Source organism: Pleurodeles waltl, chromosome 3_1 (genome assembly GCF_031143425.1).
Source record: "Pleurodeles waltl isolate 20211129_DDA chromosome 3_1, aPleWal1.hap1.20221129, whole genome shotgun sequence".
Classification (NCBI taxonomy): domain Eukaryota; kingdom Metazoa; phylum Chordata; class Amphibia; order Caudata; family Salamandridae; genus Pleurodeles; species Pleurodeles waltl.
The window spans coordinates 107,888,150-107,906,112 of NC_090440.1; the positions used below are offsets into that span (position 1 = coordinate 107,888,150).

At 43.5% G+C, this 17,963-nt stretch overlaps 1 protein-coding gene and 1 long non-coding RNA gene across 2 annotated transcripts in view; one reads left to right on the forward strand and one right to left on the reverse strand.

Annotated features, from left to right (window-relative positions):
- Nucleotides 1–17,963, forward strand: part of SLC17A6 (solute carrier family 17 member 6) — a 281,370-nt gene that overhangs the window by 161,582 nt on the left and 101,825 nt on the right. The window lies entirely within an intron of this gene.
- The window catches only part of LOC138283821 (uncharacterized), a 70,676-nt gene that overhangs the window by 24,167 nt on the left and 28,546 nt on the right, over nt 1–17,963 (reverse strand). The window lies entirely within an intron of this gene.

Here is a 17,963-nt window from a genome sequence, read left to right on the forward strand (position 1 = left end):
TTAGAGTTCTCACAAGTAATTATAACTTGTGCTCCAAGGTAACTATAACTCGCTCCCAGGCCATGCACAGTTTTTTCACCACAAATGTTATTGCACATACTACATTGATATTATCAATGATGTTATCAAAGATGTCATGTGTGCCATAATTTGTGGGGTAATTAGCAGTGCATGGCGAGGGTGTGAGTTATAGTTACCTTAGAGCACAAGTTATAGTTACTTAATATAACTCTAATTATAACTGGTGCATTTATGTGGTTTGGTATGTTTAGAATGTGAGCCTAACTATAACGTCCCTGTAACCTTTGGTTATTTAAGTGAATTTCTATGTTTTTTTAATTCTATTTCCCAACTCTAAAGTCCCCGTAACCTTGGTCACATAGTTTAAATACCTTCAGTAGCTTTTGAAATAATAAAGAAAAAGCAAATGTATATATATATATATATATATATGGACCCAAGGGCTCCGTGAACCCTCCCGATATCATGCTGAGATCTGATTGGCTGCCAACAGTTCAACAAGGAAGTGTTGGCAGCTAACGTGGCACTTGGCTTCAGCCAAATCCAAGAAAAAGATTATAAATAAGAAAAGGGCCAGGGTAGGTACACCCTGACTTCTTAGCTCTGGTACAAAATAGTACTTAAAAAAATAAAATATCGGCAAATTCATGACAGGGTCCCAACTCTGTGGCAAAAAAAAAGAAAAAAACAAGCACTGTCTCCCTCGCTTGTTTTAAGAAAGCCCCTGGGTGGGCCAGGTCCTGAGAGCCAGGTCCCTGGGGCATGTTAAAAATAAAGAGGGGACGCATGAGGCCTCCCTCCTGGGCTTATTTATGCCCAGGTGACTGCCACCTCCTCCAGCCTTCATTTCAGTAGTATGCCTAAGGACCACACCCCCTTCCCACCCAGCTCCGGGGACCTCCACCTCTCCATGGCTGAAATAAAAGAGCCATCACCTCCCTGGGGCAAATTTTAAATGTTATAGGAGGCCATGCTCAGCCTAAGGTAACTATAACCCACACCATCGCCTTGAACTGCTAATTACACCAGATATCACAGCACTTATGACAACTTTTAGAACGTCAATATAAATATCAATGAAACATTAGAAGTTAAGTCATTGAAGAAAAAACTGTACATGGCAAGGGCCCAAGTTATAGTTACCTTAGGCCACAAGTTATAGTTATTTGAAATGACTCCGATCATAACTGAATTTTATCTGGTTTTGTGAGAGTAAATTCAGAACCAAACTATAGCATCCCTGTAACCTTTGGTTTTTTAAGTGATTTTCCAAGAATTTTTCATTATATTTCCTAACTATAACGTCCCTGTAACCCTTGTTTGTTTTGGTGACTGTAACACATTTAGCTCGTCATGAGCTTGATCAGAGGTGAGGAAAAATGTCTATCCATTTAAAGCTGCAAAGGATCATCAGCAGTATGCACATTACCCGTGATCAAAGAGTGTTGGGCTGATCTTTTTTTGCTGCATTAAATCACGTTGTGTAGATTGGAGCCACGGTTCGTTTTCTTTGCGCGTTAATGCAAACGCTTTTGAAGAGATGTTGGACATATATATATATATATATATATATATATATATATATATATATATATTCACTTAAAAATCAAAGATTACAAGGACGTTATAATTAGGCTCACATTTTAAAATTACAAAACCATCAAATTTCACCAGTTATAGTTAAAGTTATCTGAAGTAACTATAACTCACGCCCTAAGGTAACTATAACTCGCACTCTTGCGGTGCACAGTTTTTTTGTCAAAACTTTTACTACAAATATTACAGTGATATTATCAATGACAAGCATGTGAGCAGCCAAAGTGGTCCCTCTCCCCCTCCTCCCCCTTTGATGGATGAGCAGATTTGCCAGTGTGCAATGGCTGAATGACAGGGGACTTGGTGATGTGGCTCAAAGAATTTGGTGAAGCATTTGTGGTTCCCTGTGGCCCTCAAGTGATAAGGCTGTGGTATTGTGTCAGCCTGGGAGATTCACAAAGTGTGGTGGCCTCTCCCCCTATCAACGGGCATTAATAATGATGATTACCCCTGTCCTGTGGGCATATTGGGTAGTACTTTTAATAAACTACTGTTTTTGCACACTGGACTGAATGTGCATAAGGGCCCAACAATATGGGTAAGAATGGCCGATTGAGAGGCCTAGCTTGTAACATCTATACCATGAGCTGCCCACGGACAGTGGTTAGATTTAGCAAGTGCCCTTGCTGCCTGGTGCTGTGGTGGGGGCAGCATGGATGGGCTACACCAGGGGCAGAAATATGACAGACTGCAGGCTCTATGAGGGGCTTCTTGGGCCCCCCTCTTGTACCTGGCTGGCGGCAATGATTAATCCCCCCTTGATCATACCATCTTGTGAGTACTGAGGCCTTGCTCTGAAGAAGAACTGGGTACCAGACTTCCCCCCCTAATCACCCCATCAGCGGAGTCCGTGGTGGTAGAGCTCAACAACAGGTAAAAATGGGCAAGTATGCCATTCCCTTCAGCAGACACTGAGACAGAGACTTGGCAGGCAAGCCTTTCAGCTGTGAGGCGACAACAGATTGATACAATGCAGCAGATTCCCTCATTCAAGGACATTATGGCTGACATACATGACATCTGGATGATGTTGCTGCAGCTAGAGTCCAAATTTTACACTGTGACTACGGAGGTCACCTAATTGTGGGCAGATCTAAGGAAGGTCAATGAAAGAACCACACAGATGGAAAAGACTTTGGATCAACTTAAAGAGGAGTCAGCGTCACTTAAAATAAAAGTCAACCAGCTGCAATAAGAGAGTGTGATGATACAGGCGAAGCTGGAGGACAGTGAAGGCCATTCCAGGCGCATTCCAGATGCAGAAAGAAAAGAGGGGACAAATGCTGAACTATTTGGGTAAAAGTTTATCCTACAGATACTGAAGCCCAAGCGACTGTCAAACTTTTTCTCAGTGGAGCGGCCCTATGGCGCACCCATTCCGCCACAGACACCAGGCACCCCACCAAGAATGAAAATGTCCCATTTTTTTAACCACAGAGACAGGGACACAATATTACAGGCTGCTGCACCAGGGAAAAACTTCACTTTGAAAACAAGACAGTAGCGATCTACCCCAACTTCACCCTCAAGGTCCAACAGCAGAGAAGTAGTTTTCAGGAGGTGAAGTGTTGGCTGCAGGACCTAGAGATTAAACACATGATGCTGTTCCCAGTGCACCCTGAGGTGCTCTACAATGACAAATCTTGCATTTCTTGCCACCCTAGAGGAGGCCTAGGATTGGATTGAGGGCTGTAGACTGGTGGAAAGGTGGCAAAGGAGCACTCCCAGGTTGGCCCAGGACCGTAACTGCTGGTTCTTCTGGATCTGGGACTATGAGACAGAAGAAAACATAGGACTGAGGCAGGTTTGCTATACTTGGTGACCCCTGCGGGGAAGGAGAGCCTGACTGCCCCGAGGACATGGCACCTGGCGAGAGAGGGGATGGAACCGAGACAGGGCAGGGTTCTCTCTGCCTCTTTTCAGAAGGCGTTCCCTGAGGATGCTGGACAGGTTAAGGAGGCTATCTATCTTGGGACTCTACTTTGAGGATGTCTCGCGTGGTAAGAGGTATCAGTCCACAGTTGCTGTGGACATTTCTACTAAGGGAAACTATAGTGAAGTAAACATTGTTTTCAGGTCAGGAGTTTCATTAAGCATGTGGAACATTTTGTCATTGTTATTGTTTGCGTGACAGGCACCCTGTGGATTAGGGATGAGAGACAGTTTGAAGCTTGTGTTGCAGGGGATGGAGGGTGATTCTGAGAGTCAAGTTCTAGTTTCTATGTTAATGGCATGCTGTAACACCACAACCTTGGTCCAGACACAGGCATGTGAGGGGGATTTGAGCCATAGACATACATGGACAGGATGGCCAATGCCTCACCAGCACATGCCCCCTTAGGTAGACAGGTGCATATGCTAACTTTGATGTCCTGGAATGTTAAAGGCCAATGGAGCCAAATAAAGAGAGGGATTGTGATGCAGTACCTGAGAAGACACGGCCTGAACATTGTAATGATTCAGGAAACTTATTTCACACCTTTTACTATATACCACACCTGGGTGGACGACAAAGGGAAGTACATGGTGCAATCTGGTACTTGGAATGGATGGATTTTTGTTGCTTATACATTATGTCCACATTGAAAACCCCCACACTGAAATACCTAGGGGAGGTGCTACTGCAGTTTTCAGATGGAATTCTCCTACTGAGGGGTATGTGCAACCATGTTCTAGATGTAGGGTTAGACCGGGAGAGTGATGGTTTCACAGGCAGGGGTTGTTGGCCTTCTTGGGGGCCATGGGCTTGGAGATGTTTGATGAACTCTCAACCTGGGGAAAAAGAAACTCATGCACTACTCTGGAGCACATTGCACCTCAACACTTAAATATCTCCTTGCCCCACATGCATCATTGGCAAGCTTCTGTGATGTCAGATCTATGACGTGTGGGATTACAGCTCATGCACCTCTTTAGGTGGAACTTCAGAGACCCTGCCCAGTGGTCAGAGAAGGGTGGAGGCTGGACCCCTGGTGTCTTAGAAATAAGGGAATTATGGAGGGCATCAGGAAAGGCACAAAACTTTATGTCTAAGACGATGTGGGTGGAGTCACCAGCCATACTATAGGAGGCCTCTAAGACTGTCCTTCAGGGCCAAGCCATGACGCTAGTAGCAAGAAAGAAGCAGAGTAAACAAGAATTGGCTGACATGCTTGAGGAGGAAATACTGGTTATAGAAGCTGGTGGGGGAAACCCCCCACACCAGAGCAGCATGACAAACTACAGCTCAAACAACAGGAATACAGGATGCTGGCAGAAAATAAGGTGTGCAGTATCGCTCTATTCTCCCAAAAAAAGAGTCTATGAAGAGGGCAACTGTTTATGTGGCTGGGCAGCAGAGAATGAGGGAGAAGTTGGATGCATGACCTGTGGACAGAAGAGGGTGAGATAGTTAGAGGTAATGGGGAAATTGCTAAAGTCTATGCACGCTACTACAGCTCCCTATGTAGCGCACACTTCACACAGTCCTGTGCAGATATTAAATAATTCTTGAGGGAGATTGCTGTACAGGATCTAACTGAGGAGGCAAGACATGACATGGAGGCCGAGATTAGTGAGGAAGCGATAAGTATGGCAATTAGGGACATCCAGACGGGGAAAGCACAGGGTCTGAACGGCCTGTCATCAGAACTGCATTGGAAATTGGTGAGTGAGCGACCCTGCACCTATGCAACATGTTTCTGGAAGAAAGTCATTGGGGTGTTCTTCCAAAGAACCAGAAGCTAGCAGCTAATGTTGGAATCTACTAGGAAGGGAAGCCACATACCGATTGTGACTCCTACCTGCTAATATCAGTTTGGAATGTAGAGGTGAAAATCCTGGGCAAACTTCTGGCCACCTGCCTGAGGAGAACTATAGAGAAGCTTATACACCCTGATCGGTCGGGCTTTGTGGTGCACAGAAGGACTCGCCTGAAACTCAGATGGCTATATGCCTGAATTGAGAGCATTGAGGAAGGGTCATGGCCAGCGGTAGTCCTGTCCCTCTATGCAGCCAAGGCCTTCAACACAATTGAGTGGGACTAGCTATGGGCTGTACTAGAGAGAATGGGCTTTGGCCCTAGCTATAAGGAGAGGGCAAAACTGCTTAACGGTGACCTGCTAATGCAGGTGAAAGTAAAAGGGATTTGGTCTCATCCCTTTCAGGTACACCCGGGCACCCAGCAAGGATGTCCACTGTCACCGATGCTCTTTGCCCTGGTGCTGGAGCTGTTGATGTTTTGGGTATGTGCTAACCTCCTGGTGAGTGGCATTGTATGGGGAGGTGAGTAAGAAGACAAAATTTCCTCTAAGCATATGACATAGTTCTGTGTATCGGATCCTGAGGCTTACTTGCCCAGACTGCTCCATACATTTCACTTATATGGTTCCTATTCATGGGTACACAATTAAGTGGGGGAAGTCTCTTCTCTAGCCCTGTGTGCATGAACTGCTCAGCAAAACCTTCTGAAGGGCCTCATGGTGGAAACAGTGGTCTTTAAATATTTGGGTCTCTATGTGATTAGACAGCCTGAGCTTTTCCACACGGCCAATCTTTACTCTTTGCTGGACCGTTTAAGATCAGATGTACAGCACTGGAGATCACTCACACTGTCGCTCCTTGACAGAGTGGAAATGTACAAAATTATTGTTTTACCGAAATTCCTTTATGTGCCTGAAAACACTCCATATTGAGTTCTTCCATTGGGTAAATCAGACAGTCCTACAGCTTCAGTGGGATGGAGACCAGCCAGGATAGCAACAACTAAACTCACGAGTGGATGGCATGACGGGAGAATCACCTTCCCAGACATGGAAAACTACCTTTGAGTATCACAAATGACAGTGGTCAACAAGTGGGTGTTGGCCACTCCATCAGAGCCCTCGATCAGGGAGGACTTCTTGGCCCTGGGCCCCAGGGGTTTTCCAAGAACACTATACTCCAAGAAGGGTTACACTTTCCTCCCAGCTCTCACGAGGGTTACAGATTCAGTTTGGTGGATGGCAATTCGATTTCTGGGATGGCAGGATTGGCACATGAAGATGACCCCCGAATGGGATAGCAACATTGTGGTGTAGATGGGAAAACTCGAGGGGTTGGTAGGCCTTTATCACCTGGGAAGTCTTGCAAACAGAATAAAACTTGGCCCCTAACCAAATGTTCAGATATCATCAGTTGAAGCACGCATTACGAGTACATATAGATAAGGGCCAACCACTGGATAGATCCTCACCACTGAAAGATAGACTGTTCACAGAACCACTCCTCACAAAAACATTATTCCTGACTTACAGTAAATGAATGCATAACACCCCTAATGCCTTATTGAGCCTAAAAGAGGCCTGGGAGGCAGACATTGGGGAGCTAGAAGAGGAGGAATGGAAAGAGGCACTCTGATCACCCAGGGAAGTAGCAGTTAGAGCCTGATTGAGGCTGATCCAACTCTATATACTTCACAGGACCCACTGCATGAGAATACTCTTATTCAAGATGGGCAGGGCCCATACAGATAAGTGCACTAGGAGTTTGGGGGCTCCTGTTTACATTATTGTATTGCCCACGATTAGTAGGCTTCTGGAAGGGAGTCCGAAACATTCTTCAAGAGGGAGCTGGCCTATCGACTAAGGTTTCACACAAAATGATTAATTTGAAAATCTGGGGGGAGGAACACACTGGAAAGTAAACTTGATTGCTATCCACCCGAAGATTTGCTGTGATCTAGAGAAATGTTTTTCCCCCTGTGGGGTGCAGCCAAACCGCTGAGTGTTGAGGTGTGAAAATTGGACATGGACTGGTATGGGGCTGCAGAATGCCAGGTTTATGAAAGTAGAGGATGTCTACGCAAGTGGGAGAAAATATGAAGTGGGTGGGGCCTATTCCACGGTCTTCTGGATGGCCTGTCAGGACAAAGAGTAACATCGTACTTGTGACAATTATCGTGGTTTAGGGACATTTTGGGGCATATTTATACTCTGTTAGTGCCGGATTTGCGCCATTTTGTTGGCGCAAAAGTAACTCCATTTTTATACTTTGGCGCTAGACCCGTCTAGCGCCAACAATATGGAGTTAGATTCATTTTTGGGATGCGGGAAACTACCTTGCGCCAATGAGATGCAAGGTAGGCATTCCCGTCCAAAAATGACTCAAACACCCGGGCGCCATATTTATCAATCTGGGTGAAAATGGCGCACGGGAGGGGGAGGGCCTTAAAAAACGACTCTAAACCCTTTTAGAGTCATTTTTTAACGCCTGGGTCACTGCAGGCGTTAAGGGACCTGTGGGCGCACTTCCATGGTCTCTGACCATGGAAGGAGCACACAGGTGCCCATCCCTGCCCCCAGGGACACCCCCTGCCACCCTCGCCCACCCCTGGAGGACACCCATGGATGGGGGGACCCATCCCAGGTAAGTTCAGGTAAGTATTTTTATTTATTTTTTAAAGTGGCATGGGGGGCCTAATTTGGGCCCCCCTACATGCCACTGTGCCCAATGACCATGCCCAGGGGACAGAAGTCATTGGGCATGGCCATTGACCATTGGGCAAGGGGACATGACTTCTGTCTTTGCTAAGACAGGAGTCATTTCACTGGGGGTTGTGCGTCATAAAATGGCGCAAGTCCGGTTTGAGGCATGATTTTTGCCTCAAACCTGACTTGCACCATTTTTTGACGCACTACCTCCATTTCCCCTACGCCGGCGCTGCCTGGTTTGAGTCATTTTTTTTTACTCTGACCAGTCCGTAGCGCCGGCTAACATCATTCCTTAAATAAGGCGCATGGCACATAGGAATGGCGATGGCCGGCGGTAATATTTTTTACGCAAATCAGCGCCGGCGCTGGTTTGCGTCAAAAAGTATAAATATGGGCCTTTGTGTATGGGAGGAATCTATGGGGTTGGGGAGAGTCAATACAGGGTATGGCTGTAAAGATTGGGGAAGTATCCAGCGAGATATCCAGTGTTGCCATAATGGTTTTGTTTGTCTTTAACTGCAACAAAACATGTTTAAAAAAGAGGCTGCTCCATAAGTGCAAAGTGACAAGAGCTCACGCAGTGCATCAAGCGAACAAAAAGTGATTTACTATAGAATTTCAAATTAGGAAAGTCCATCAATTTCAGGGCAACAAGCAGTTATAACTACAAATGCACTGGGGCCTATTGCACCCAGATTAGTGCAATGTGCGAAATAGGTCCCGGGCATCAATTACACATGTATACTGGGGATGGTTGCACCTGATTTAATAAAAGCTCAAACGATATTATTACAGAGCGGAAGATATAACATACTCACTGGATTTATATTATTCCTCCAATGTAATAATCAACTTTTAAAAGTGATATCAGAGGAACAAATATAATATTCTATTTTAGGTAGGACAAGTTTGAGTGATGAATCTCAAGCATTTTCATATTAGACAAGTAGGAGCTTCTTTAGAATCCATGAGCTATCATCAAATGTTTGTGTAAGAAATTTAGCTAGTGTCGTTTCACAAAAAAATGAGTGATAAAAAGGGTGCGCTAAAAAGCAGCAGGAGCATTACCCCTTCCATGTGGGGCTGAAAGCAAACTGCTCAACAGTTGTTTTATTTTGTCTTCTCAGCACTGCTATACTTTGTTGGATGGTGGAGTCCGGGTGAATTTTCACTGTATATTTATTAGTAGAATAACACACCACCAACGATGTCAGCCAGCCAGTGCAGCTCCCAGTCTCCAGCTGACACAGATGGATCTTCACAGTTACCATGGAGACTGGACATTCCTGGTATGCGATGCCTGCATCTACTTAAAGGAAACTACCCACATAATATAGGACACTTCACCTTGCCTGCTGCTGGAGAAGCGAGGACAGACTTGAAGGCGGTGGCACAGCTGAATGGCAGCTGATGTGTTTCCTCGTTGCCCCTCCGGTGGTAGGGAGTAAGCCCAATTCTCTGTAGCCTGAGGCATTCATGTTATGGGGAAAGTTGGTTTTATGCTGTTTGGCAAGATGAAACTGCGCTGATCTCGAATGAAGTTGAGGTCATTTCCACTTCCCTGTGTTGTGCGAAGTTCCCCAACTTGAAAAGTTTTCTCAAGCGTTTGCCCAACTATTGAATCAGAGTGCTAGTCTGTGGGTTAGAAATGTGAGCTGTTACAGAGCTACAAAAGCCTAAACAATCTGACCCATAAATGTAAACAGTTTTTTGTGAGCAATTCTTGACTCATTTTTGGTCGTTTGGCTCACAGAAAATGTAGGTAGTATGTGGATGACAACTAGGCAAACAACAACACAGTTAAACACAAGTTTCCTTTCTCTCATTACTCTTCTTTAAATATAGGAAAATTGCTTCTTTTTGTATTCAGTCAGAAATGTTATACTTATCAAGCCCCAGGCGTTTACTCTCTCTCCGCAAATTACATGCATTTTGTTACCAGCCAATTAAAAATGGTTACCAGAAAGAAGAGACAACAAAAGCTCCAATGTTGTGTGGATGCCTCTGGGATGCACTTTAGTGAAGCCCGATTAGAATATATTTTATATTTCACAATACCTATGCTTAAAGTTTGGAACATGAATTTAACTTCATCATTAATAGTAACGAAGTACTATGAGTTTGGTTTTATTGTCAATGTTAAATCAAAAGTTACACATTTATTGCAAAGGTACCTGTTTTATAGCTGTATATATATATATGTTATAAAAGAGGGTACTAAGATGTGTGATTTTAATAACACGTTGTTTAGCTGCAAGGACAAATAACGTTCACTCCTACCTCCAAAACCTGGATTATGCACCTTTGTCCATGGCCAGGGCATGCAGAGTTGCTTTGCAAAAGCAACAGTTACTACAACGTGTAAATAATAATTCCTTCCATGGCATTTGTGGTTGAGCTAAATCAGAAGGCTAGAGAAGATTAAATCAGGTAAGCACAATTAACGATACATTTCCTCCTATTATGATACTTTTACGTTTACTTTTACAGTGCTGAACTGCCACTAGTGTGGCATTGTGGCTCTCTAATTGGCACTCTAACTATAGGGAGCATTTAGAAGAGGACCTGCATGTTTGGTTTTTAAAGTGTGTGGTAGTAATATGTTATGGATGGGAAGAGTTGGGTGTGAGGTCCTGACACATGGTCTGATCTTGTTGCAACCAACGTGGTGCTGCTCGTATGATTCTTCATATTTAAGGGCTAGGTAAAAGTGATAGATCACGCTTCATTCAACTCTATTTTACTAAAAAAGTAATGAAGTGCTTTTCTGTAAGAAGTATTGTACTCCTTTGCATTGTGGTTCATTAGATTCATGGTCGATGTGTGTTTTCTTGGATTTGCTGAGGTAGCACTTATTGGATGACAAAATTGAAGACACACATTTTTACAGCCTACCAAAAAACAAGATGTTTTTCAAGTTTCCCAGTCTGAGTGAACAGAGACAACTACATTGGATCAGAAGCATCTTATAAAATGTTGGAGCTGAAATCTTGTTTTTAAATGTTGGTTTAACTCTATGCAATGATTGATCAAGTATGCAGAATGCTTTGATTGCAATGCCACAAGACACTAGGAGCAGTGTAAGATAAGAACAGGAATGATGTGGTCCTAGGGTTTCAGGTGTAGTAGTTGCCTAAACTCTGAAGTTTTGACCTTATATAAGGGCTCCTGGATATACACTGTTTACATAAATGAGGCTAGGGGGCACAGCAACAGCTGTAGTGAATCCTTATTCGTTTTAATGGGATATATGAGTTAGCTTAGCCTGTGGCTTGCAGACTCGTGCCCCGTCACCTAGTGACTTTTACCCTACTTAGCCTACTCTGTTTTAGCACATTCATTTAATTAATTATTTTAAGATGGCTGCCTTGTTTTGACTTAGGACCATATTTTGATTTTGATTATCAGTGCCACCCTGCTAAGGCGACAAACTGGAGGTGTTCACTTTAGGTACTTTCCCTCTTCATGCCTTCAAGGGAAATGTTTATACTAATTACCTTCCCAAGCACACCTTGTTATCTATTGTTTGGGAACAAACCTATGTCAGGGGTCCAAGCAGATCTGTAAAAATACTCCTCACTTCATCGTATGGTCAGATGGATTCCGACCAGATGCCATTGCTGCTATTGATGCGGCACTTCGCCTTGACACTGACGTAGTCTTTGTGTTTCTACGGAACAGACCTGATTTCAAGGTAGCGAGGGTTGGGGGCTCTTCTCATGGACATGGCTATGGCAGATTGAGATTTAGCATACCTACCTCTCTTCTAGGTTAGGGGCTAGGCCTGCATGCTAGGGTATTAGGACATATTTCACACTTCATGATATCTAGTGATATTCCAAGATGGTGGGGGGCTTTTGATTAATGATTCTTGTCTTTACCAGTCTGTTTCTTGCATTATTCATTATCCTAATCATTGTAGCCCACGCACACTCTTGCAGATTGCAGTTTTTCTAAATTAAACCTTATTGCCTGTGTGTGATTGAGACATGTTGTTAATGTGAGAAAGGGGTAATCTCCGTTTAACCACAACGCTCCCTGAGATGTCACACTCTTGAGTCCATGCGTAAAGGCTGCCACAAATCACCTTTGACTATTTGGGGTTTTGGTGAGCCGGAACGGTTGGGACGACAGTTGTGTCTTGTAGGATTGGCATAGTTGCCTACAAACATAAGTACTGTCATCTTTAAACCAGCAGTCTTACCTAGAGCAAGAGTCCAACTATGACACAACTATTGCATAAACCTCGGAAGGCACAACTTCATTTTAAGATTTCAAGCAATTTTGTTGAGGATTTCACAACAGTATTTATTTGCAGTTCCAGGGAAAGACCTGCACCTAGGATGAACTGAATTGATTGACTGACTATTAGGTTGTTAGCTGTGTTTGTTTCTCATGACACGCCACTTCTCCTAAGTCCGCAGGCCTTGTGGATATTTCTTGTGCAAGTGACTAGTTCCCATATGTAGGGATTTTGGTTTTGTCTAGGTGGAGTATAAGGTCTAGGTGGGTATTAAGGTGATGATTTGAAACCCACCGGGTAAGTTGTGTGCTTTAAACATGCTGATTGATTGATTGAGGTGATGCGTGTACTGACTCTATCCATGTGTTCATTGACAGTACCAATGTGGATGCCATGATGTCATTTAGGTTCCTGAATTTGAGAATAATTTGTATGTCAGCTGCATAGTCAAAACAACATTATTGAATTAGTTGAGGCAAAGGGCTGAGGTAAATGTTGCAATAGAAGGGTGACATGGTTTAATCCCGGGGCCCAATTATCTGGCATAGTTTGAAGGTGAATAGTTGGAGTGAGATGATGTACCTCCTGTTAGGTAAGAAGAAATTAATCCAATCCAAGGTGTTTCTTTGAATGGCCACCTTCTCCAGGGTAGCCAATAGTGTTAGGAGGTAGGCTGTATTGAAAGTGGCAGAGTGTCTAGAACAGTGGTCTCCAAACTGTTTAATGCCACTCCCCCCAGTTGAAAAATAAAAATCATTGGGCCCCCCTAAGAATTTTTCACAATTATTTTATAAAGATGGCAATGTTTACATATGTCTAGATCTTTTTAAACATTGTAGTTAAGTACTGTTACCTTTTTAAAGGTGCAATAACATACTTCTGCTTAAAACATAGGCCTGTTATCTGTGTAATGCTTCTTTTGCCCAGAGCCTGGTGCCCCCCCCCCCGGGATCACTTGAGGCCCCCCCTAGGGGGGCCCACCGTCCAGTTTGAAGACCCCTTGTCAAAAAGGAGCAAGGTGGCCACTTCATTAGCATTTGCATATGTTCTTGTTTCATTCATTGAATCATTTTGTTAAAGAATGGAATCTGACACGTGAATCTGAAAGGTTGTTGATATTTTTTTCTATCAATTCCCACATTTGCATGTACACAGCCTTTTAGGTGATTTTAGTAAATTATCATCCATTTGAATGTGGTCTGTAGTTCATAGCCTTTTTTGCATCCAGACCATATTTCTTCAGAAGAAGTTTGGTAGAAGAATATTTGAGCACTTTCAACATGATACCAATAGCAAGTGAGGTAGTGATAATATTTAGTGCACCTTCTATGATAGGATTTATAGCTATGGTTTCCTTGAAAATAACTAGAGAGGGGATAGTGGGTCAACTGGTGATCCAGGTATTTTACTAAGTACTTTAACAATTGGTCAAATAATGGGTGTTAGACCTGACAGGCTTATAGTGGTTCCCCTCAACATTTTGCCTGACTCCATCCACTTTTCTGACCTTGTTTTTGCTGGCTTTAGGGCTCTGTGCTCTTTACCATCCATTGACCGGTGCTAAAGTGCTTGTGCTCTCTCCTCTAAACATGGTAATATTGGCTCATATCGAATTAGCATATTATTTTAACTTATAAGTCCCTATTAAAGGGCACTACATTACCCATGGATTGTAAATGAAATGCTACTAGTGGGCCTGTAGCACTGATTGTACCACTCACATTACTAGCTCCTTAACCATGCCTCAGGCCTGCTATTGCAGGATCTGTGCGGACAGTTTACTGGCACTTCGACTTGCATTTAAAAACCCCTGCCAAGCCTTCAACTCCCCTTTCTTCACATATAAGGCACTCCTAAGGTAGGCTGTAGGTAGCCCATAGGGCAGGGTTCTATGTAACGTAAAGGTAGGGCATGCACTTTTAAGATTTACATGTCCTGGTAGTGAAAACTTCCTAGTCATTTTCTCAACAGGTAACATTGGGAATTCCTTAATATACTTTTAAGTTGAAATTCTTGATTAAGTAAGGAGGAGTAGCTATGTCATGTTTCATAACTTTGGATTGGTAATGATAAATCCTCTGTACTGGTAACGTTGAGTTAACATTACTATTTTAGAAATGCCACTTGTAGAAAGTAGGTATTTCTCTGCTCTTACAGATGTGTGTCCCTTCAGTCTGTCTCCAATACGCATATGGGTTGGATGACAGCTACACTTTGTGTATTCCCTCTAGGTAGCCACAAACATAGGAAGATTAGGTGTGCCTGAGTATGCACCTGCATTCATCTGCATTCTGATGGCTCTTCCTGGGCAGGAAGGGTGAGAGGATGACACTTACACCTGTCCCCACACAAAGGACTGAGTACCCTACTGATAGTCTGGAGCCAAGGCTGGGAAGAAAAGACTTCTGTGCACTTCTCCCCCACTTCAAAGGCACACTGGGTATAACTGGGTCTCTGACCCTACCAAATCAGACACTTATTGACCTACAACTGGACTCTGTCATAAGTGCTGTCCTACAATAAGGACTGCTACTCCGCTGGACTGCTGACCTGGAAGGGCTGCTCTCTGACCCTGCTGAGAGAGAGCTGGACTCTGCCTTGCACCACAAGTGATATCCAGGAGCTTGTTAGCTTATTAACTCTCACTTCAGACTCAGACTTCAGACTCAGGGATATCAAAGTCTCTACTCCTGCTACTGTGCCTGGTTCACTGGAAGTGGACCCAGATACTTGCATCACAGAAATCAATTAATCTTCTATTTGTGTAACAAAACTGGCACATCAACCCAGTTGTGGGAGCGGAATGGGCGCATCATTCTCATAACCAACACATTGCCTTGGGAAACCCACACATCCAACTCACGTTACATCGCCACAGCAGTCTACAGAGACTGACACATCCCTGACTGCATAGAGAAACCTGGCGCATCACAATTTGGAACCAACGCATCTTAGCCCCTGTGCTTGCCTTTGGAATTGATGCATTGCCATCACTTTGTGGGACAGATCAATGCATTGCAATCTCTGCGTAGACCTAATCAACCTATCTCACCATGCATCTCGCTGTTGTGACCATAAGAGGTACTTTGTTCATTGGAGTCTGCCTGGTTCCTGTAGCGGGCCTGTGCTCCATCACTGTCGGCCAGAACCTAAAGAAACCCCTAAAAGCACTATTTGCTTCTAAGTGCTATTTTGCATTTATTCTTCAAAAATGTATATCTCAGCTTCTACATATTGTATTTTTGTCATTCTGGACTTATTTTGTCTATATTGTTCTAACCTGGTGTGGAGTCTTTTTGTGGTATTTTCACTGTGTTACTCTATGAGTTATTGCACAACTACTTTACACATTGCCTTCTAGGTTAAAGCCTGCCTGCTCTATGACAAGGGACTAGAGAGTGAGCACGGGATAATTTAGGTTGTGTTGTGACTTATCCTGACTAGGATTGTGGTCCCTAGTTGGACAGGGTGCATACCGTTGCCAAATAGATACCCAATTTCTAATGATGTAGAACATACTATGAATACTCCTTTCTGTTGTGTGGTTGTGCACTGTGTTTTATGTGGAGCATGTTGTTTCTTAGAACATTTGTGCTGATGAAGCTGTGTATCTGTCTGGCACTTTCTATGATATTAGCAACCAGAGCACCATAGAGCATTTGTTTAGGAACTAGCACATTCAAGTAAGCTGTAGGGTCTTGAATTCATAGATGGTTCTGAAGACCTCCTTTGTGGGGCAGATGCGAAGGCAAGGAGTAATATTTCTACTTTTCTTTTCTAATGGTTGGTCTCAAGCATATAGGTGAATTGGTAGTGGGGATGGGGAGGAGAAGCAAAAGTCAAGAGAGCAGCCGGCCACAGTTTGGGGAAAAATAGGGAGCAGGGTAGGGAGAAGAAGCAACTAGTGAGAGAGTAACATGGAGCATGTGGGAAAGAAGAACATGGGCAAAAAACACAAATGTGAGTGCAACATGGAGAACCAGCCACACAGGTGTACAAGTGTGTATGCAAAATGGGGGGGGGGGGGAAGTACAGCACTGACAAAGAGCAGGACAGAGGGCAGGGGGAGAGAAGTACACGAAGGAGGCAGCTGGAAAACAAAATGTGCACTCTCTTGGAGTGCTCAGCCAAAAAGGAAAAAAACTGTGTTTGAATAGCAAGTAGAGGAACCATAGAAGGCAGCGGATCAAAATAGATTAGGAGGGTCAAAGACAAGCTGGGACACAAATAAGAAGCAACCAAATGAGAGCGACAAGAAGGCCAACCCCTGACAAGCAATATGTTCTTCGTAAGCCCACCATGTGTCTCACAAAAGATTTTTGGTGAGGTTTTTCAAACAAATGTGCCAGCAAGAAAGGCCTCCTGCTGTATATTTTTCAATTAATGTATTATCCACATAGAAGAGTTACAATCGCGAAATGTGACAACTTACCCAACTTACTCCTCAAAAAATAAACATACCAAATGATTGAACATAATGAATTGCTATGCATTAACATGTCTCTGTGGTCATTTAGCAGACAGAGAATTTCATTTTACATAGTATGTAATACTGATATGTTAATTAAGTCAGATTCCCAAAATGTATACATGTTTGCATGTATGTTTTATGTGACATTTCTGTAATGAGCACTTAGCCAAAAGGTGTGGAGTGCTTAGCAGAGTCAAACAGTGATCAAAGAGATAGCTAGTTGTTGAGCTGTTATTGCAGAGTGATGTCCTCTGTAGACCAAGAGTGATCTAAATCACTTTGTCCACCTCTTTGTCACTTACAAATGCTACATGTACATTTAATTCGACTGAATGTCAGATTTATCATTATTTTACACAGCACAACAAGCCACCTTGCTACACTGAGCTGTTTGAAAGGGAAAGGGCAAGACTGTGCTGTATTTATCATGACATGGTGCATTGCTGTCCTTTCCTTTTGCTGGTGCACAATGTGCAGGCACCCTAGCAGAATGGTGCAAGGGTGTATGAGTTGCAGGCAGGATTGTTTTTTGTGCAGGAAGGAACATCTTCCTGCACAAAAACAATCCTCAAAGGCATTTTCCTCCTTCTAAATATTCTGCAGAATGAAGCATACTTAGAAAGAGGAAAGAGCCAGGACAAATACAGATATTTCTCCTTGTTGCTCCTCTCCTAGGAATGTGTAGCATTTTGACATATTACAATATTTACCACTGTTGGTAAATCTGAGAATGCACCAAAATCAATTGGTGGGTGTGTGGGAACCCCCAAGCAGGGCTGGCTTTAGTGCGGTGCGACCGGTGTGACCGCACTGGGTGCTACCATGGATGGGGGGCGCTGACCTCAGTGGGGCGCAGTGTTTAACAATAACTTCTGAAACTTGCTATTTAAAAGCACCTGCTGAAAGGTTCCTTGTGCGTCCAGCCTTCAGGATGCAATTAAATTATTAAGATAACTCTTATGATTAATGTTCTTGCTAGAGAGAGAGATTGTTGTTTTGTCCAGTGGCAGTTTTGACTCCATATAAAGTTTTGCAGTGTGTCAATATGCCTGCTGTAGAGAAGAGAACTATGTTTTATGTGGATGGCTGAGTGGATTAGTAAAGCCAGCCTTTACAAGCTCTTTAAAACAAATTAAATGTATGTGAGAGGGGCTATGGAGAGATGAGGGGCACTTTTGCCGGG